This window comes from Dama dama, chromosome 12 (assembly GCF_033118175.1).
Source record: "Dama dama isolate Ldn47 chromosome 12, ASM3311817v1, whole genome shotgun sequence".
Taxonomy (NCBI): Eukaryota; Metazoa; Chordata; class Mammalia; order Artiodactyla; family Cervidae; genus Dama; species Dama dama.
Window position 1 is genome coordinate 50,954,394 of NC_083692.1, and position 23,439 is coordinate 50,977,832.

The following is a 23,439-nucleotide window of genomic DNA, read 5'->3' on the forward strand; positions in this document are numbered from 1 at the left end:
TGTCTCCTGATTTTTATAAAATAAGAAAACGTACACGATTGTACAGTTAGTTCCCAGGATATCTATTACCATTTTTTATCTGATTCTGAAAGCAAATTCACCTCAACGGTGATGAACTCATTGGTAAGGATGATTTGAGTACTATTTGCCGTGAAAGACTAAACCATGACGTTTTTGTTCGTTACCTTAAGTATAGTTAATAATTCTGTGGTTGTAACTTTCGGTTATGAAAAAAATCAACCAAGATGTAGTCAGTATTTTGAACGCATTTCACAAATGAACATAAAATGAGCTTTATGACATCGCTAGGTTTCGGCTACAAACTGATGAGGCGAGTACAAAGGGGGAGGGCCAGGGAAGAGGGGGCCGGACGGTGAGAAACGGGCATCTGAGCAAGCGCAGAAACAAACATGTTAATGGAGGCTTGAAGGCTACTGCGCTCTCACTTTGCGAACTGTCGTAAAGCCTTGAGTGTCGTGCTTCCTCGGTAGAGGAGGGATTGGTTAGGCGGCGGCGACTGGAGAGCAGCAGCAGTGGCGGCGACGGTGGCGAGGTGTTCGGTCTGCGCAGCATAGAAACGCCCGCAGTTTCGGGGAACGAGTTCCCGTGGGACCAAATTAGGCATTCTGAACCCAAGCCGGGTTAGCTGGGCCGAACCAGGCGCTGCCGCTGGTACAGTTTTGGTGGCGGTGACAGACGCTGCTCTTGACCGTAGGGGCCTCTTAGGCCAACATCTGAGGCGCAGATCACTGGCTCTCGACGCATCCTCTTCCCCGCTTACATCTCCTGTCTTCCTTCCTGGGCCAGTGATTCCCAGAGCCTGGGGAGAGGGTGGCTAATGATTCAGGTGAGGGGGGCCAGGGGGGAGGGGATCGATTGGAGGCCGCGCGTGCGCGCAACGGGGGAGGGGCCGGGCTGGAGGGGAGAAAGAGGAAGGGCTGCGGCCGCGGAAGGCTGGGGTCGGCGACCGGCCGGTTACTGCTGGCTCCGTTGTGGCTTAGGGTCTGGGTTTCCGCGGAAGATTTGATTGTGTTTGACAGAGCGTTCGTCTCCAGACACACCCACCCTCCTCAGTAAAGGACGGTGGGTGAGGGGATATCTTTCCCTTTTTTGACCCTCTAGAGTCTTAGGACGGGGGCTGAGGACTGAGGCGTGGGAGTGCGATTTGACAATGGAGTGATGAAGGTAACCCGCACCCGGGGTGTTGGAGGGCGCTAAGTCAGCCCTGACGGTTAGGGAGTTGCCTTCTTCTGTGATCAAGGAAACGTAGACCGCGGAACAGCAGAAATACAGACGCGTCAGATTTTGTAAAGTGTTGGTTGGCTGGTCATTAAAAAAGAAGCTTGATATTTTTATTTTTATTTATTATTATTATTTTTTTACAGAATTTATCAGAGCCGGTAGCAATGTTGTTGTGGAAATATTTGTTCTGTGCTGCAGAAATGAGGTTTGTCACATAGTTCTTAAATAGGTTAGAGTAGATCTTTACAGATAAGTTCTTAACTCAGGTCTAAGTTTTAACATTTAAAAAAATACCAGGAAGTATAGGGTGTTCGTTTAATTTGTTCGTGTTTGTACTGTGGGGTGACTCCATTGTATTGCATGCTTTCCTGTTTCTTGATTTATGTGCAGGATGAATTTAGAACTCTCTGGGGTGATAAGATGCCAGCTGACATAGATTTCATTTTATAGTTCATAACGCTTTTTGAACCTGACTTAATCCAAACTTTATTTCATTTGGTGTTTTATGTTTAATTTTCTTGTTTTAGGGATCTCTTCAACCAAAAAGCACAGACTGGGGAAAAGATAAACTAAGGTTCCATTTCCTTTCGCATTTCTGTTTTTTTTTTTTTGTCATTGCTTTCAAATGTTAGTATGTGATTTGGATATTACATAGACGTTTTGAAATGAGGGTTTCACTAGAGTGAAAGTCTACATTTTGATACTTTGTTACTGTATGTTTTTGGTAAAAATTTTCATGTCAAATGTAAACAATGTTATTTTTCATATTAAACAGTAGCATTTAGTTGTGTTTATGAGACAAAACAAGCAGAATGAGAAAGAAACCCTTTTACTCTGAAAAGAATCTTAATTATTTTTTAATGCCTTGCTTTGTTTTACTCTTGTCCATCTCTTATCATTTAACCTTGGACAAATGACATCTCTCCTGTGCATTTGTTTGCCTCTACAGTTCATACTAGTATTCTAAGAACTGGCAAGGGTATTTATGAATAGGTCTGAATAGTATTGTAGGGAAACTAGGAAGGGTAGAGTCTCTTCTTGTTTATCAAGGTTGCTGTATCTTATGTGTATGCATATTTCTGTCACTTTCCCCCTTATGTTTGGTGTTTTTTGGTCACTTGCATGTTAGTTCTTCACTGGAGTTTTGGTTTTTGAAGAAAGATGTAGTAAGAAATAATTTTGTTTTGAATGCATCATAGTGGAGGTTTCATCTTCACAGATTTCACATCAGTACTCAATTTCTGCAAATAGTTGAAAAATAACTATACTGATCTTTAATATGAGATCAACAATTTACTTGTTTAAAATGAAGGAATAATCAGCAGATATTTCTAAATAGTTATTTTCACTTTAAAATGTAAACTGGAATAAAAACCTCATTGAATCAAACCAGTTAGTTTTTTTCAGATGTTTATTGTATTATTTTGTCAAAAAGGGGTTTCTGTAACATGCTTTACTTAGAGTATAATTATGTGTGTCCTTGTTTTGACTTTTCCTCTAGTGGCTAGGATTTCAATAGGGAAAAAAAGAAGTGACATTACTAAAAATGATGGTAAAGAATATTATAACTTGATATTAGCATTCTATGAGTGACATTATCTTATGAAAGAGTATAAGGTTGGAGACAGGAGATGTGGATTTTAGATGTAGCTTTGCTTTCTGTTCATTAGGTCTGTGACTTTGTTGATGACCACCCTGGGCTTCAGATCTCTCTCAGCTGAAAAAATGAGAAGTGTGGGGCAGATAACTCTAGTTTTCTCCAGGTCTCAAATTTAATGGTTTGCATTTTTAGTTAGGTGTTTTTGGGTATTAATTATATTCATCATGACCCATTCCCCAGAAAGAAATGCTATCTGAAAATGTAAAATTCTTCCATGGTGTATGTATATTAGAGACCGGGTCGGGGGGAGAGAGAAGGAAAAAAGCGAGTGAGCCATAGTCTAGATAATACTTCTGTCCCATTGTAGATATTACTCCTAATTTAATGGCTCTCATATGATACTAAAAAAAAAAAAAATGAAACTTTATTTTACTCCTGGTAATGTGCTTGAAATCATTCTGAATAAATTTTCTTTCAGAAACCTGTAATCATTGTTCAGTAAAAGTCCAGAAATGCTTTTGAATGCCTTATACCTCTATTCTTTCTTTGCTGTATCCCATAGTGTCTTGGTAACAGCTGGCCTGAGTTTCTGCAGGTACTCAATTTATATCATGATGTGAGCAGTGAGCTACAAATGTTTAAAAACAAATACTAAACTGAACTTTTACTGCATTGCTATTTAATCATTCAGTAAGTATTATTGATTGTCTCATGTTATTGACATTATTCTTGGCCTTCAGTGAAGAAGGTACTCTGCCTTCTTGAAGTGGACGTTTTATTAGAGGAAATAATAAACAGAGCAGCTTTATGTAGTGGTAAGTGCCATGAAGAAGACAGGTGCATATAATGGAGAATGAATGAAAGTGGGACTCTACTGTGCATTGAGAGGTTAGAAAGGGCCTCTTTTTTTAGAGGTAATATTTGATTTGCAATCAGTGATTAGAAAGAATCAGGTATAGTGGCAATCTGGAGGAAGATAGCTACAGAGGGAATAATAAATACATTAGATTGGGTTTGATTCTAGAGAATCTACAAGTGTGAATTAATTAATTGGTTTGTCTAATAGATTTTTTCATAATTACTAGTAGTAGTAAAAAGGTTAAAAATATTTATGTAAAAAAAAGAATTTATGTATAGTGACCAAATGTAATGTGTTGACATTATTTAAGTCTTGACTCAAACCAATTGTAGAAAGTAATTTTTGAAGTACTTAGGAGGAAATTTGAAGGTAGATAACTATTAGATGACATCAAAGGATTATTGTTAGTTTTTGTGAAGAATACTAATGGCATTATGTTTATATAAGAAAATGCTCATTTTTAGAGATGAAAACTGAAAAATGAGGAAGAGAAATAAGATGTCTGGTATTTGTTTAAAAGTTATTTCAGAGCCAAAAAAGATGCGAGAGATGAGTGTAGATGATGCAATTGTGAAATAGCCTGATAATTGTGTTGGAGAGGTAGGTATATGCATAGTAATAATATTCTCTGCTTTTGTGAGGTTTGAAAATTTTCATATTTTTAAATGCATTAGAAATAATTGATACCCTATTTAGTTGTCTTCTCCTTTTCTTTCTCTTCCTCTCAATTTTGATAAAATGTAGACTTTTGTTCCTCTTTCTAAACATTCATCATTTATTCAGCAAATATGTCTGCTCTATTTCAGGCCCTGTGTCAGTGCTTGAGTTAAAACAAAGAGCAGGACCTTAAGGCCTGCCTGCAAAGGAGCTTATGGTTTGCTGGATGAATGGAGAATCCCTCAGTGTGGTCTGTGTTGACCTGAAGTCATAGATTTCTGTGTTTTTCTGGGTGTATATAGGATCAGCATCTTAGTGTTTATGTGGTTACTTAAAAAACATTTTTTCTTGAGACTTCCCTGGCAGTTTAGTGGTTAAGACTCCACACTCCCAATTTGAGGGTGGGAGTTGGTGGAACAAGTTCGATCCCTGGTGGGGGAACTAAGATCCCACATGCTATACAGAACTGCCTCCCCTCCCCCTCAACCCCCCAAAATTTGTTCTGTTTTGTTTTTCTAGAGAATTGAGAGTTTAGGAAGTTCTATATGCAGCATTGTGCCAGTCTGAGTCACTGTTGCATTCATTTCCCTTATTCATGTATGTTATAGGGCATCAGAATAAGTAATTTTTTAAACCACCTTTTGACATCCAATTTGCCTTTATTTAAATTTTTTAAATTTTGAAATAATTTCACACTTAAAAGATTAAAAAAATGGTACTGAGAACTCTTCAGTATCCTTTAGTCAGATTTACCATTTTAAAAATTTTGTCTCATTTGCTTTAGTGCTCTTTTCTGAATCATTTGAAAATTGCATGTAATATAACCATGTCTCTAAATATTCTTTGTGTATTGTATTCTTTTGCATTATCACAATACAGTTAAAGAGATTCAGGTAATCTAACACTGATAGTACTATATCATTATCTAATCTCTAGCCTCTATTACAGTTTTGTCCCTTTGTTCCAGTAATAACATTTGTACCTTTGCACCATTGGCTGAGACAGTAAAGAATCTGCCTGCGATGCAGGAGACCTAGGTTCCATCCCTGGGTTGGGAAGATCCCCTGGAGAAGGGAATGGCTAACCACTGCAGTATTCTAGCCTGGAGAATTCCATGGATGGAGGAGCCTGGCAGGCTAGTCTATGGGGTTGCAAAGAGTCAGACACGACTGAGTGGCTTTCACACACACACACACAGCATTTCCCCCATAGGATTTGCGTCAGGATTGCCAGTTGCATTTAGTTGTCATATCGCTTCAGTCTCCTTTCGTCCGGAACAGTGTCTTAGGCTTTCTCTTTCATTGTGTTAACATTTTTGAAGAATACAGGCTTATATATGTCATAGAATATTTCTCAGGTTGGATTTGTGAATGTTTCCTCATAATTAGTTTTGGGCTATGCCTCCCCAACTGGGGATTTTGTATCCTTTCTGGGGTATGATACTGAAGTACATGCCGTTGGCCTGCCCCTCAGTGGTGATGTTAGTTTTTTAGTTTCTGATCATGGTGTTGTCTGGTTTCTTCACAAGGATGTATAGTTATTATTTTTCTTCTTCACCTAATAAGCAATCTGTGGGTATAACTTTGAGATAGTGCAGATATCCTGCTACTAATCAGATCTGTATCTTCATCAAAGTTCCCTCCTGTATTAACATCCATTGATGCTTCTTGCCTGTACTGATGTTTACACTGATGGTTGCAGAATGATTATTTTCTGACTCTTTTCTTTTATGTCAATAGGCATTCTGTTTTAAGAAAGAAAAATCTGTTTATCTCATTGATATGGACTTATGTACTTCCTGTCTTACTCAATGGTTTATACTCTGTTACTGCCTTTATTTATTTTGTTGCTCAGATTGTCTTGGATTTGTCCTGTGGGAGCCTTTCTTTGGCGTCTGTGTCTTTTTTGATATACTCATAATTTTTTTGGAGTATATTCTCTTTTTGCACAGCAAAATATTCCAAGTTTAACTTACATCTTTTCTATCTCAGTCCTTTCTCCAAGGTCCATATAGTGGGGAATGCACTTTGCTTTTGAGTTACTTATTTGTATGTAGAAATAATTGCTTCTTTTCTGATCAGGACATCTTATGAGACACTATATTTAAGATTGACTTTGATAGTGGGTTTATGAAGTAATTACATAAGATTAGCAATTATATTTACCATAAAGCAATTCTTTTATTTTCTTTTTCAAATAAATAAGTTCTGATTTGATCTTAATTGTGATAAAATGAAATAGAAGAAAAAAATGAAAGATTATTTTATGTTATTTGTGTGTGTGTGTGGATGTGGATATGTGGGGGGGAGAGTTTAACCACTTAACCGTTAAAAATGACACAAGATTTACATACTTAACTGATTTTAACTTGAGTTAGACATTCTGGTCTAAGGAAATTGTTGCTTTTGAACTAAGCTTTTAATTTTTTTAAACTAGCTTTTTAAATGAATATTTTTGTTATAATATACAATAATATTTTATGTAAGAGTGAAAACTCACAGGCACATTATTCCAGGCATTTGCTGTTATCTTGATGTATTTCACAGAGAATGTATTCCATTCTCTCACCTGTGTGTAGGTATTTGCCTTATTTGTCTTTTTAGCTTGTAAGTATTTTTCCATGCAATATTTTGAATGATTTTTTATTTTTGAACCAATTAAAATGTACATGGTTTAAAAGTTCCTAATAGCTTATAGTGAAAAAACAGCAGTCTCCTCTGCCACTTCTCCCACTCTCCTAGTTCTGCTTCCTAAATCGGAATATTTTCAGCTCTTAAAAAATTTTATTTGTCTATATTGACCTTTATATGTAAATAATATGCTTGTATATATATTTAGCCACTGTAAGATGTCAGTTTACATTTAAAGAAAATAAATGTCTAATTTTTTAAGATAAAATACATACAAGGAATACCAAATTCACATGGTACAAAGGGTATACAGGGAAAGATGTCTCCTTGCCATCCCTGTCTTCCTACCATGGAGTTCTTTCCCCTGGAGATTTAGTTCCTCTTCTTATTTTATATATATTTCCAGAGCATCAGTTCTCAAAATGTGATCTGTGGAGTCTTGAGAGGATCATCAAATGTTTCAAATTACCTGTTGGTTTGAAACTATTTCATAATAATGCTAACTTATTCTTTGCTACTTTACTGTGTTGACATTTGAATTAGTGGTCCAAGCACAGTGATACATAAATCTTGCTGGCCCTGCAGTGCATATCAAGACAGTGGCAAAAATTGTACCAGTAGTCATATTCTTCATCACTTTACATTTTTGGTTGGGGGCGGGGAACTGATTTCATTTAAGAATATCCTCCATGAAGCAGTAGAGCTTGTTAATTTCATTAATCCTGATGCTTGAGTAGATTTTTTTTAATATTTGTTGTGACAAAATGAGAAGAATGTTATAAGACACTACTGCTCCATACCAAACTATGATGTTTGTCTTGAAGAAAAATATTTGTGTGATTGAGGTGTGAGCCAAACTAGCTAGCTGGTTGCTTTTTTCATGGAACACTATTTTTACTTAAAGAGTGACAAACTATGGTTATTTAAACATGGATATTTGTACCTATTTTCTCAAAAATAAGTGAAATGAGCCTCTCACTTGGACCAGCAAAATTTATTGCCATATAAAATTAAGGCTTTCAAGCAGAAATTAGAATTTTGGAAAACATATCTGCCAGTATGATCTTCGCAACTTCTTAGGACCTTGCTGATGAAATTGATGATATTAACATGTGATTTTTTTTTTTCTTTGCTATCTTACAGTGAAGTGTTTGGCAAATGTGCATAACTCAGCGGACCGTCTTTTTTCAAAAGGTCCATGCATGATATTACAAAATCATGTTGTGGATGTAAGATCTTCTTAAGTGAAAGAGAATAGATTTTAAGTGAAATGGTCTGAAAAGTTTCATTGATATGGTTTCAGAGTCCACTTTGCAACTTATCTTTACAGAATTATACTTTTTAAGTTTTGGCTTAATATCAAAGAAGGATAATATCCACACTTACGTGAAAATACTATTAAAAATATTCTTCCTTGTGACTTTCTTAGTTGTCCAGTGGTTAAGAATCTGCCTGTCAGTGCAGGGGACGGGGATTTGGTCCCTGGCCCGGGGATATTCCACATGCCTTGGGGCAGGTAAGCCAGCAGTGCAACTACTGAAGCCTGCATGCCCTAGAGCCTGTACTCTGCAATAGGAGAAGCCACCGCAGTGAGAATCCTGTGCACTGCCGCTAGAGAAAGCGTGCACACAGCAATGAAGACACAGAGCAACCAAAAGTAAATACATAGTAAAATTTTAAAAAATTCTTCTTTTTATCAGCTACATATTTGTGTGAAAATGGATTTTCATTTTAGATTGAATACAGAAGCAGATATAAGAATCCAGGTTTCTCTGTTGAAGAGATTTACAAAAATGAGCAGCAGTGCCATGCAGTTTTTTTGGAAAATATATTCATAAGTGTTACTTATTAGCATGGAGTGGGTTTATTATTGCTGTTTTTAGAATTAAAATTTTAAAACATTTGCCAACTTTCTTTTATAATATTATATTGATACATACAACCCACATAATAAAAGCTCTTTAGGTTCCTCAATTATTGAGTGTAAAGGGGTTCACAAGTCAAAAAGTTTGAAAACTGCTGCTACAACTGGTTAACACGGAGGATTAAGCAGTTTTTTTAACCTTTAAAAAAAAATTATTTGTCTACATTGGGTCTTAATTGTGGCATGTAGGAGCTTTTTGCATCAGCTTTCGTTGCGGTGTGTGGACTGTCTAGTTGTGGCTAGCAGGCTCAGTAGTTGTGTTGTGGCTTAGTTGCCTCAAGGCATGTGGGATCTTAGTTTCCCAACCGGTAGTCAAATCCACATCACCTGCATTGCAGGGTGAACTCTCAACCACTGGACCACCAGGGAAGTCCCAGGATTAAGCGGTTTTAAGCCTTACCTTTGACTGCTTATGGAAAAGGAGTTCACACTTCTTTCTTTACTGTTTCGCCTAATATAGTTGAATCACAATTTTAGATTATTTTGCTTTATTGTTTTTGTTTTTTTAAGAACATACTTCATATTCCTTCTTTCATTGTATAAATATCAGTTTAACCTTTTACCATAAGAATATAATGGTTTAAGAGGACAAAGGTGGACTTCCCTGGTGACTCAGTGGTAAAGAATCCACCTGCCAATGTAGGAGATGTGGGTTCAATTCCTGGGTCAGTGAAATCCCCTGGAGAAGGAAATGGCAACCCACTCTAGTACTCTTGGCTGGGAAGTCTCATGGACAGAGGAGCCTGATGGGTTGCCATCTGTGAGGTTGCAGAGAGTCAGACACGACTTAGCGACTGAACTACAGGGCAAAGATAGCAAGGGTTTATGTCCTTTGATTTTAGGAAATATTAGCTTTAATAACTTCTTAGTCCTTTTTTCCTCTATTCTGTTTTTATAATTGCTGTCAAATCAGATAATTGCGTTTTGTTGCTGTTCCATACTTGCTGTTAGTTTTGGGTGTGTGTATTAAAAAATACTTTTACTGACAGTTTAGTGGGGATTGCATGGAAATTTGAGATACAGATATGTGTATAATTTACTAGGTTTAAATATAATGTGAACTTTTGCTTTGGTAAATAATAGTAGTATTACTAGGAGCAAGTTATATTGTTGGTATGGAAATGGGCTTTTTTCTTAATTCTGTTGGTTAAATCATATCTAAATATGTGAATAAATCTTTTAAAAAATATTTGCAGTAAATATGTTCACAAAACCTTTTTCTACTTTTAACATCTGTGTTCTTTAATACAAAGTAGTCTTATTAAAATCATGTGATAAAAAATTTTAATGACAGAATTTCTGCATATTGTGATTCATTATCAAGGATTTAATTATAATTTCTCTGAAATCACGTTTCTTTAAAGATCTATATATAGTAACAGATAAAAGTGGTCATTTTATTTTCATAACCATCTTCCTGCCTGCCATTCCTCTATTTGCCATTATCCTTATTCTCCACTTGAGGAAATCTTATTTTTGCATGTGTGCTCAGTCATGTCTGACTCTTTGCAACCCCATGGACTGTAGCCCGCTAGGCTCCTCTGTCCTTGGGATTTTCCAGGCAAGAATACTAGAGTGGGTTGCCATTTCCTTTTAAGGACCAGCTCTTAAGCTTCTGTGGTTTCTCCTCCAGAATCTGTAGCCTTCCCTTTTGTTCTTCTGTAATATTTTGTGCTTTTCTTATCTTTATTTAACAGTTACTTCATTTTATTAAAACTTAAGCATTCCCTCACTATGGAGGCTGAGTTCTGAAAATCTTCCTGATAAAGAGAAGAAATTGTGGTTGAGTAACATAATGATTATACATAAAAATAAGGTCTCAGAACTGAAGTATTGAGTGAACATGTAAAAGCCCTCATAACTATACATTTAGTTTTTATTTATTTATTTATTTTTATACATTTAGTTTTTAAAAAGAGAGACCAAATCCAGCAATTTTTGTAGGAATTAAGATCCAAGTGTTTGTGTCAGACCTGTTTAGGCAAGTCATTTGATTTCCGTAGTTCTCAGTTCCCTGGAGATAATAGTTTTTAGTGAGGATAAAGTGAAATAAAACATGGCACATAGTTTGTTTTAGGCTTTATCTGATCTGGCCCTTGACCACTTCTGATCCCCTTGTATGTCATCCTCTCCCTTTGTTCCCACTCCTGTTGTTTGTACATGTTAAGTCTGTTCCTGCCACATGACATTTCCTTACTATTCCCCCTGCTAGGAATGCTCTTCCTCCAGAACTGTGTAGCTTGGCTGACTGGTGGATGGTTCCTTCTCATGATTGTGTCTTTTAGCTTCTTGTCTAAGACACTGTTGATGGTTAACCTTTACCATTTGTTTTGTTTCCTTAAGAGCACATATTTCTAAAATTATCTTGATTATTTATCTCCTTGTGTCTTGTTTGTCCTCATTTGCATGCAGTTTCCTTGAGAAACTTTCTGTATCCCATTCCCTGCTGATCCCTGTGCCTAGAACTTGTAATGGGCTCTCAATAAATATTTATTGACTGACCACAGTACTTAAGTAAATGGTATCTAATATACGATCAATGATATTGTATCTCTTAACATGTTAATAAACTGTTCTAAATTTAATTTCTTTTACTTGAGTGTTGTTTCCAGATCCTGATCTGCTTCCAGGTGTTTGGAATTGAAAAAGTTTGGGTAGCCTAATCTGTTACTATCCTGCTAGAACTGAATTGATCTTCCTAAAACCTTCTTCCTAGACTTGCATTTACCCATTTTATTCCTGTATAAGTGAATATTTTTCCTCATGGTAGCAGTTATAAGGCCTGGACTTGTTTTTCAGTCATCTGCCTTTATCTTGGAACAAATTTCAATTTAAAAGATTTTTGTTCTTTTGTCTTCTGTCATCTTTATTGATCCCTAGTTGCCTCTTTGTCAGTTGCCACTGTCTTCCCTAACAGGAAGAAGTCACAGTTTATGTACACTAAAACTAAAATCCTGAAGATTGCCTCAAAAGTATATGCGTAAATGTAGGTTAGACTTAACATGTATGGGAATCCATATTAGGGTTAGGATTTCTGTATTTATGTAGAACATGAAATTCTTGGAACAGGGTAGTGTTTTAACTATCTTTTAAATTACCACCTTGAGCAGATACTGGTAGCAAAAAAAATTCAGAAGGTTTTTTTGAGTAAAGTGGCTGACAGCATACTGGATAGTAACTCCTTGGTTTCTCCAAACCAGTACCCTCAGATTGTTTAATAGCTTGCCAGTTTTGCTTTTTGCCACAAAAGATTTTCACTTGCTATCTGAATGCATAGATTCAAGGAAGACAAAAATGTCATTTTGTCCAAATAACCTTGGAAATCCCTAAAGTTGCCCATAAAATGTAAAATATAGATACACAGTCTCTAAAAGCCCCAAAAGGATATTTTTCCTCCAGTATTGGCACAGTTGTGTTTCATTGTTAAACACCAGATGAAGTAGTAGACAGTAGTAGGCTGTGTTTGTGGTCCACGTTCTAGGAAAAATAAATGGCTCTAAATATTAGAATCTGACAAGATGCTCATGTCATGAGCGGTGCATGGGAAGTGAGACCAACTAGAGAGTAGTAAAATATTACGTTTTTGTGTTCATTTTGGGTATTTACTCATTGAGCAGAATAGCAGGCATGATCTACATGGTCTAAATTATTTTTTTTTCTTCATGAGGTTCAGTTTATATGAGTGTACACTCTATCCAGAGGTGTTCCCCAGTCCAGTTTTCAGTATATCTTTACTTTCATTTGTAAAATGTCAGTTTTTCTCTTATGACTCTTTTTCTCATTCTTTGCAACATCACATTCTTTAATAAATATTCTCCAGGTTACATATTTTGACCTAGATCACATCGATAAAGCAGAAACAACTTTTATCAAATTATACATCTTGGAATTCACTCAGGGAGAAATTGTACCCTTGTATACTGTTGCTCAGAATGTTAGATCTTACATTCTCAAGGCAGCTGACATCTTTTCTAATCTAGTTTTCTGTTTTATTTTGTTATTCCAGTCCTTGTTTTTGGGCTTTAACAACTCAGGGTTTTAGACTTATCAACAAGAGGAATTTGAGGTTCTCTCAAATAAGACTGACTTTTGAGGTGGGTGTACGTACAGAATTGAAGCCCTGCAAAAGAAAAAATTCACGGCAGGGGAAGATTGTGGGCTTTTTCTGCCAGGATGATTGCTTAACATTTACAACAAAACTTTGAGGTAAATATTTCCATTATTCAGGTGAGGAAATTTAGGCACAGAATGGTTAGTAATTTGATGAAGGCTCATAGCAATGATGGGGTTGAAGGGATTTAAGTTCTTTAGGTTTTGAGTCAACCTAAGGAAGGAATTCCAGAATTCATTCTGTATTGCCTTTCAGGAAAACATTAAGTTGTATTTTTTTCTCCACTGGGCATGGCTGTTGTCAAAAGAGAAAGAAAGATGGTGTGATTATGAGGGACTTAATTTTTATGTGCTTTTTCTGTGTATTTCAGATTTTTTTTATAGTGAACACATTTAAAAAATCAATTTAATTGAAGTATAATTTTATAAAAAGTATAAGGTACATATTTTACTGTACAGTTCAGTGAGTTTTGGCAAATACATATATCCGTGTAACCAACACCCCAGTCAGGACATAAAACATTCCATTACCCCAGAAAGTTCTTTCTTGTTCCTTTGCCGTAAGTCATCCCTAGCTCCTGTCCCAGGCAACCACTGATCTGATTTTTGACATTATAGATTAGTTTTGTTTACTCTAGAATCTCATATACATACGAATTATATAATGTTGCTGTTTTGTGTCTGGCTTCTTTTGCTCATCAGATGTTTTCTTGCTAGCATTTTACTGTGGAAAATTTCAAGCATATTAAAGTTGAAAGAATTGTACAGCAAATGCCCATTTCCCTATTACCTAGATTCTACAGTTACCAATTTGATTTTTTGTTTTATCACATATCCTTCCATCTATCCATTCCTGTAATCATTCACCAGTCAAGTCAGTTGCTGTTTGTGGTGGTTTTTTTGGCTTTGTATTTTAAATTAAGTTGCAAACAGTGCATTTTACCCCTAAACAAATTCAGCTTCCATGTCATTAACTAGAGTTGAATATTTATATATAGTTCTTTGTTTTTGAAGTAAAATTTACATATAGTTAAAAGCATAAATATTAAGTGTACCATTTAAGTCTTATCAAATGTATACATTTGTGTAATCAAAATCTTATGAAGAGATAGAACATTACCATCACCTCAGATAAGTTCCCTTATGTACCTTCTGTTCAGTTCTTTTCCAGTCCTTTGTAGAATACAACCACTGTTTTGATTTTGTTTATCTTGCATTAAATTTGCCTAACCTAGAACTTCATGCAGATGAAATCAGTATATATAGATATTTTGTATCTGATTTCCTTCCCTTAGCAGGATGTTTTTGAGATTCATCTATAATGTTTACTTGTATCCGTAGCTCCTTTGCTGCTGTTATTGTTGCCGTTTGGTATCCCATTGTACCTATATGTGGAAATTTCTTTATCTTTTCACTCCTTGGAGATTTGTTTTTCCCACTGTTTGGTTATTATAAGTGAATATTTGCATACAAACAGTTTTGTATACCTGTATTTTTCAACCTAGGTGTGGAATTACTGAATCATAGGTTAGATAAATGTGACTTTATTTGAAGCTACTTGGAGTTGTATGTGGAGTTCCAGTTGTGCCACATCCCTTAACACATGGTGTTTTGATCTTCTTAGCCTTTTAGCCCTTTCTGGGTATAGAGTTGTATCTTGTGGTTTTAATTTACATTTCCCTGATAAGGGAAACTATTGAGCATTTTTTTGTGTACTTACTGGCCATTTGTATATGTATGTGTTTAGAAAAATGTTAAATATTGTTTACCTGTTAATGGTGAGCTTGTCTTACTGAGATGTAAGAGTTTTACATATATTCTGGATTCAAGTTGGGTGTGTATTTGTGTAATGTATGCATATAAATTACGTGTTGTTGTGTTGTTCAGTTGCTCAGTCATGTCCGATTCTTTGAGACTCCATGAACTGTAGCACACCAGTCTTCCCTGCCATCACTGACACCCAGAGCTTGCTCAAACTCTTGTCCATTGAGTCGGTGGTGCCATCCAACTATCTCGTCCTCTGTTGTCCCCTTCTCCTCCCGCCTTCAATCTTTCTCACCATCAGGGTCTTTTCTGATGAGTCAGCTCTTCACATCAGGTGGCCAAAGCATTGGAGTTTCAGAGTCAGCATCAGTCCTTCCAATGAATATTCAGGATTGATTTCCTTTAGGATTGGCGGGTTTGATCTCCTTGCAGTCCAAGGGACTCTCAAGAGTCTTCTCCAACACCACAGTTCAAAAGCACCAATTCTTCAGCGCTCAGCTTTCTTTATGGTCCAACTCTCACATCCATACATGACTACTGCAAAAGCCATAGCTTTGACTGTACTGACCTTTGTCAGCAAAGTAATGTCTCTGCTTTTTAATATGCTGTCTAGGTTTGTCATAGCTTTTCTTCCAAGGAGCAAGCATCTTTTAATTTCATGGCTGCAATCACCATCTGCAGTGATTTTGGAGCCCAAGAAAATAAAGTCTGTCACTGTTTCCATTGTTTCCCCATCTATTTGCCGTGAAGTGATGGGACTGGATGCCATGATTTTAGTTTTTTGAATTGCATGTATGTACATGTAATTTTCTCTGTCTTAAGCATGCTATCTTGACTTTTTCTTTTCTTAATGGTATTAATGGAGTAGAGTAGAAGGTTTTTATTTTGATAAAGTCCAGTTTATCAGTTAAAGTGTTTAGTCTTTTTTGTGATCTATGAAATCTTTGCCCGTGGTGTGATCATGTACATTTTCTACTCATTTCTTTTTGAAGTGTTAGCTTTTAGGTTTAAGTCTGTGATCTGTTTGACTTATTTTTTGTCTCATGTGAGGTAGGAGTTGAAATTTGTCCCACATAATTCACTGGTTGTTCCACCACCGTTTGTTGAAAAGACTGTCTCCTTCCCTATTGTCTTGGACCTGTTGTTGAAAATCATTTGATGATATGTGTGAGGCTATTTCTGGGTTTTCCAGTCTATCCATATGCTAATAGTACCCTGTTTTGATGCAGTTGGCGTTAATGTCATCTTGCTGTTTGTTTTCTATTTGTTCCACCTCTTCTGTTCCTTTTTTCTCCCCATTTCTTGCCTGCTTTTATCTTGAGTTTTTTCAGAGTCTGCTTTCAAGGAATAATAGTTTATTTCATATATAATACAAGAAACTTACAGTGGTTTATTCTATTTGCTTCCGTCCTGTGCTTTGCACTATTATATTGACATACATTTTACTTTTGCATGTTATTAGTTTGGGGAGAATTTCTTTGTTGAAATTTGAGAGTGATGTCTAGAGAATTATCCTTGTGAAGGTGAGTATCGATGAGGAAGATGCTGGTAGAACTCACTTTTTCTTATTCTACTTTCATTAAAATGACCACATAGTGATGATTTATGAAAATCATAAATTAAAAATTTTAAATTTGATCAATTCAGAGCAGAAAACTTTGATATTTAAGGCCCCCAAAAAGGATGGTTATATCTTATATACTTTTCGTAGAACTAGACCAGAATTACAACTTGGAGCATTTGTAAGTGACTGTCTCTGAATTACGCAGTTATTGACTTTAGGAAAATTATTTGGTGAAAAATGTAAACATTCCTCCCCTATGTTTTTAATCTATATATAAGGTAAACTTAGTTGTACTTTATATTAAAGTTTATGCTTTTAAAAAATTTTGCTCATCTCATTCTAAACTTTTATTTTCAGGTCTTGATTTTTGTTATTCAGTTTATATGTAATTCTTTTTCAACTTTGTGTCACTTGAGACTATGGTGAACATTCCATTTATGCTTTCATGTGAAATCATTGCTAAAAACAGCTGTTAGAATTCATGGTGTAGGCTAATTTTTAATTTTACTCCTCATTTTATGTTGCTGATTATCTGTACATTTCCAGACCAGTTTTGGGACTGCTCTTTATTCTGTTTTAACTTCTAAGTGTGTTCTAGCTTACAGTTCTTCTCTGTCTACTGAAGGGTAATGAAGTTGAGACTGTGCTGCCTGATGAGAGTGGTAGGGAGCTTAGTGTTACAGGTAGAGGTTAAAGGAGAGCATAGGGCTTTAGTTCTTGTGAAGTAGATTCCTCTCTCTCAGATTAAATTCAGAAAACTTCTGGGAGAAATTTTGTAATTCTGTGGACCTTTGTCTCTTCTTTCATATGCTGATAAGTATCCTAAGAAGTCATCTTGGACTTCCCTGGTGGTTCAGTGTTTGAGAATCCACTTGCCAGTGCAAGGTATATGGGTTCCATTCTGATCCGGGAAGATCCCACATGCTGCGTGGCAGCAAAGCCCATGTGCCACAACTACTGAACTTGAACACTGCAGCTACTGAAGCCCTCATACCTAGAGCTGATGGTCTGCAACAGGTGAAGTCACCATAATGAGAAACCCAAGCACTGCAATGAAAAGTAGCCCCCGCTCACCACAACTGGAGAAAACCTTTGTGCAGCACAGAAGACCCAGCACAGTCATAAGTAAGGAGATAAATAAATGAAGTCATGTTATTTTCTTCTTTTATTCTTAACAGTATTAATAATTCTAGACATAATTGTTTGAAGTGAAATGGCATCTTTGAAGATTATATGCTGTCTTTCAGAAGATCATGTGTTGTCTTTCAGATCACTGGGTTTTAAAATTTTGTAGGTGTACTTCATCATTAAATATGTAGTTAATTCAGAGAACTTCTGCTGTGAAAAATAGGGTAATCAAGTCTCATTCCTTCCCATTTCATTTTTCCCTTTTATTCTTCTGAAAAACCTTCCTTGGTACAGCCTCCCCTTTGAAATTGAATTAGATTCTACTTCAGTGTGTTTCAGTGACTCTGTATTTTAATTACCCACTGATAGGTTTCTCTATCTGCTGCACTTTTCTTGGGCTCCAAAATCACTGCAGATGGTGATTGCAGCCATGATATTAAAAGATGCTTACTCCTTGGAAGAAAAGCTATGACAAACCTAGACAGCATATTAAAAAGCAGAGACATTACTTTGCTGACAAAGGTCAGTACAGTCAAAGCTATGGCTTTTGCAGTAGTCATGTATGGATGTGAGAGTTGGACCATAAAGAAAGCTGAGGGCTGAAGAATTGGTGCTTTTGAACTGTGGTGTTGGAGAAGACTCTTGAGAGTCCCTTGGACTGCAAGGAGATCAAACCCGCCAATCCTAAAGGAAATCAATCCTGAATATTCATTGGAAGGACTGATGCTGACTCTGAAACTCCAATGCTTTGGCCACCTGATGTGAAGAGCTGACTCATCAGAAAAGACCCTGATGGTGAGAAAGATTGAAGGTGGGAGGAGAAGGGGGCAACAGAGGACGAGATAGTTGGATGGTACCACCGACTCAATGAACAAGAGTTTGAGCAAGCTTTGGGAGTTGGTGATGGACAGGGAAGCCTGGCGTGCTGCAGTCCATGGACTCGCAAAGAGTTGGACATGACTGAGTGACTGAACTGACTGAACTTCTTTTTTTTTTTTTTTTTCTGACTGAACTTCTTAAGGACAAGTCTATGTCTTATTCATCTTTTGGGACAGTCTAGCACATTAAGATATTTAGGAGATGTTTATTGCATGGTGTATTTGTTTGCTATAGGTTCCATAACAAAATACCACATTCTGGGTGACTTAAACACCAAAAATCTATTTTGTCACGGTGCTGGAGAGTAGAAGTTCAAGAACAAGTGTGTCTCTATGAGTGTCCAGATTTCATCTTTTCATAAAGGACACCAGTCAAATTGGATTAGGGCCCACTCATAATGACCTCATTTAACCTTAATTGCTTCTAAAGAAGTAAAAGGGCCCTATATATAGTCACATTTTGAGATACTGTGGGCTAGGATTTCAACATATGAATGTAGATGGATCACAGTTCAGTCCATAACACATGAATTTTTTGATTTGGTCTACATTCTAGCTGAAGAAGATTCGTTATGGTCTAAGACCAAACCAAGATTGTCAAGGTTGGGACCAAAGATTTCCAAGTTTGCATCAGAAGAAATGGCTTAATTCTGGTGTTTTGTCTTAATGTAATTGTAGTATATATTTTATGATTAAGACACTGCAACATTTAGTACTTGGAAGTACTACCTAACTGTTCTCCTGTGATAAGTTTTCTTTCCTTTATTCTTTATATCACAAAAACATGGTAAAATACACAGTCACACACAGTATATATTTAATGATTAAGACACTGTTTAACATTTAATGCTTGGAAGCACTACCTAGCTGTTCTCATGTGATATAATAGTTTCCCTTCCTTTACTCTTTATGTCCCAAAAGCATATTAAAACACAGTCACACACACATCTGGGCATGTGTGCTTTGTGTACATGTTGGTTGTTAATGTATGGTTGCTGAACATTTTAACCCAGGAGATACATTTATTAATTGAAGTATTTGGCTTCCCTGGTGGGTCAGTGGTGAGGAATCCGACTGCAGTTCGGGAGACCTGGGTTTGATCCTTGGGTCTGGAAGATCTCCTGTAGAAGGAAATGACAACCCACTTCAGTATTCTTGGCTGGAGAATACCAGGGACAGAGGAGCCTGCCAGGCTACAGTCCATGGAATCACCAGGAGTTGGAGAGTCGGATGTGACTATGTGGCTGAGCATGCACTTGGTAATATCTATGTGTGTTGACTTTGTCTTCTGCTGTGGAGTCATAAAAGCAGCTTTTCAAAAGTACTTCTAAGTGTTTTTTAAAAAGTTAGAAAGCTTTAAGGCATGCTTGTTGTAGGACATCCAGATAGGGAAGAGTCATTAGGTTCTTCTGTTTTATTCTGAACTTAAGAAAAAATGAACTCTCTGGATGCAAAAAGAAAGGGTATCATCAAGAAACCTGCAATGGACAAAGAAGTGTGTTTGAGAACTTCTGCTTACAGAAATTGCAGTCTTCTTAGAGCCTATTCCTCTCCTTCGTTTTCATCTTTGTTGCTGTCATCATCGATAATATTTGTATTATTTTGCTGTAACTGCTGTTATTTCAGTCTTACCTTTCTTTTCTATAATGCTGAAATTTTTGGTAATCATTTGCAGACTGTCAGGGCAGGTAAAAGATTAGGAAGGTTGGAGCCTTTTTCCAAATTGCTTTTGCTGGACTTGGGTTCCAAGTAATGGAAATTGGAGCTTTTAAATCTATTTCTTCCTTGAAACTTCATTAAATATTTTAGAAAATGGATGGACCTGAATCATGCAAAGAGTTTATTGTTGAATTATCTTGGAAAACCTGATTTGAAATGGTAACTGTAGCGCTCCGAAAAGGTTTTAGTCAGAACAGCAGAGTTCATCCTTGTAACAGTTAAAGAATATCAGTGATACTCACAGGTTTTCTGAACTTTCCAATTTCTTGTCTTAAAAATTCTATAGTTCAGCCTTTGTTCTCCTATTTATACGTAGCAACTTAGATCTGAGGAATGATACCCACTAGGGATTAAAGCTTTTAAATAACAAAGCCCGAATCTCTTTCCTTTTTTTTTTTTTTTTTTTTACTATTTGGTTATTTTGCTCTTTGAATTTCTCAAATAAAGACATTATAGATAGAAGTCACCTGTGTTTTCTTTATCAGTTGAAGAAACTTTGCATTTTAGGAATATAGTTTCATATTTTGAAGATATTTTGTATTTTTAAAAACTTTATGCTTTTTACCATTTTTGTGAATTTATTTGCAGTTTTTTTGTACTATTGACATTGTCATCTTGAACATTTTCAATGGAAATTAAGATGATATTGTTAGTCACAGTTGACATGTAACCATGTTAACCATGGTAAGCAACTAAAAATTACCCACATTATTATAAATATGTTTGAAGCATGCTGTATGCTTCTTTTATTGAGAACAGTCTGTCTTCTGGAGGGCTCAGAATCATGATTCAGAATATGAGCTTTTATTCTTTGCTTTATTTCAGTATTGCCCTCAGAATCTTTTCACATAATGTTATTTAATCTAGACAAACTGCTGACTCTTTAGTTATTGGGACAAGTGCTTTAGTTCTTCTGTCTTTTAATATTTAGGTGCTGCCACCAGTGTTACATCTGTTAAATCCAAACAGTACTTACCAGTATTAGCTTATTGGCATTAAATATAAAATAATGTAAAAGCTTATTAGTATTAAATATGAAATAATAGTTTCTGAGTATTGAATTGCATGTGACCTTCCTGATAATTATTTTTAACCTTCATAGACTCATTTCTGTTTAGGTTCTGTTCTCAGGAGTTAAAGTTATATAAATCTGACTTCCAAATAAATGGAGTATTTATTTCTGCCTTATAGAAAGAGAAAAGGGGAGTTTTTTCAACAACATGATAAAACTTGAAGAGTATTTTATGCAAAGGAATTATAAGTTACTGAATCATAAAAGATATAACATATTTTAACATGAGTGTTTGCTTGGGTGGGAGTATGAAGTTTAGGACCAAGTGTGGTATCAGCAAAAAACAACATTCATTCCGAAACAGCATAATTCTGTAGTGTTTTGCAGTTTGTGGTTCTGGCTCGCTTGTTGAGTAGTGCTCTGAAAAAATGTTAAAGGCTTCAAGGTCATATTTTGGTATTTTGGCTTAAGTTTGGTTGATGCTGGATATGCAACCCTTGATTTGGTAAATAAGTTCTCCTTCCTTCACACGACCCTCCACTCCTAAAACCACCTTTTGCCCCCACCACTGCAAAGCCTTCTCCCTGGTCTCTTCTTGTTTTCCTTGCACATTTTTTATTGTTGTATCTATTTATACTCTGCCCACAGAACCATTAAGCCCATTATAGGTAGTGATTCTTGTGTATGCACTTTAACTGGTCATTGCATTTGCCTTTGACGTAGACTTCTAGTCATTCTGTAATTAATTGAATAACTGGGCATACACTATATCAGTGAGAAATTTTCATTTTGACTTTCTCAGCCTACCATCATTTGGATCCACCCTACCTATCTTAAATAGTATTTCCTGCTTCTCACAAGGATGTGCTCACTGCTTTGTTGAGGTTGTTCTCTTCAAAGAGTCTTGCATAAGTCACAGTAATTTTTATTTTTGTATTTTTTATTTCTCTTCTTTGGCATCATTCAACATATGTGACTGTTTATTCATAAGTAAAAGACCAATTCTCTTAAAATTGCTGACAAAAATTAGTTCAAATTGTTAAATTTGCTCCGGTGAAGATTTCAGATCTTATTTAGCAGTATAGTTTAATTCTACATTTAGCTCTTGCATATTGTTAAATTTTGGTAAGGTATTAGGCAAGTTAAAGTAGATACCTTTCCACTTATAAAAGTCTTTTTATTGGCCTCTGTCACTTTAAAAATAAAGAATTCTCAATTCACTGAGTTCCAATCACCAAGGAAACCTGGAGGCCATTTGAAGTTCAGTTTTGCAAAGTGAAAGTTTAAATAATAGTAATATCTAAGAGTAGTTTGTAAATTTGAAGCCTTTTGGAAGTTGACAGATTGATTATTTGAATGCAAGATTGTGGAGGTTTGTTTTCCTTGCACATTTTTTGACTTTTTATTGATACTTTTCATTTAACTCAATAATTATTATACTTTAATTGGTGAAAGATTTTGTGAAATGGTTTGATAATAGATTATTACTTTCCAAGCATGAAAATTTTCTTCATAGAGATAAGTTCAGAAACAACATGCCTAGGATTATAGAGTAGTATCATTAACTAAAAAGGATAATCACCTCTCAAATTTGACAAGTTCATTCAAATTTGCCAACAGTTAATTGCCATCTATCAGTTTCTGCCTTATTTTGTCATTAAACCGTCCAGGACAGGTGGTCATTTCTGGTTACTAAGGAGAAATTTTATGCTTAGTCAAGATTCTCATAAAGATCATACTATCATATATTTGATTTATATAGAAATCTGCTAATAACAAAGTTGTGTCCTAGTCTAGAGGAAAAATAGAACATAGTTCTTTTTTCACTCCTTTAAAAATTCTTCTACTTTGATTTCAGAAGTGGCAAATGATCATTTTATAAAAAATTCAAACCATGAAGGAATTTGTTACATAAAAATACATATGCTCCTAACCTGTGCTTTAAATCTCCATCCACAATTACAGTCCCAAACTAAGTGCATATTTACAAAAATACAAAAGTATTTTCTCCATGCATGTATAAACATAAGTTGTTTTACAAAAAAGGACAACATTTTAACAGACTTATTTGCAATCTGCTTTTAAAAAATTATCGTACAGAAGCTGCCTCATTTTCAAAGGCTGCATAGCAGATTATTTTATGCTTATGCCCTTAATTTTTAATTGATGTGTAATTTATTGATAATATTTTGGTTTCAGGTGTACAACATAGTGGTTCAGTGTTTTTATAGGTTATGCTGCATTTAAAGTTATTATGAAATAACTTTAAAATAATGGCTGTGTTTCCCAGTGCTGTACAGTATATCCTTGTAGTTTATTTATTTTATACAGAGTACTTTGTACCTTTTAATC

The 23,439-nt window shown here is 35.7% G+C and overlaps 1 protein-coding gene across 7 annotated transcripts in view; it reads left to right on the forward strand.

The window, feature by feature from the left end:
* The first annotated feature begins 475 nt into the window (after positions 1-475).
* RNF111 (ring finger protein 111) overlaps positions 476-23,439 on the forward strand; it is an 82,914-nt gene continuing 59,950 nt past the window's right edge. For 5 of the 7 annotated variants that reach the window (XM_061157263.1, XM_061157266.1, XM_061157267.1 and 2 more), the window contains exon 1: positions 476-847. The gene's annotated coding sequence lies outside the window, so the exon portion shown is untranslated. Of the gene's footprint in view, positions 848-1,048; positions 1,186-23,439 lie in introns of those variants that run through there. The other 2 variants (XM_061157268.1, XM_061157264.1) reach the window with 2 other exon arrangements.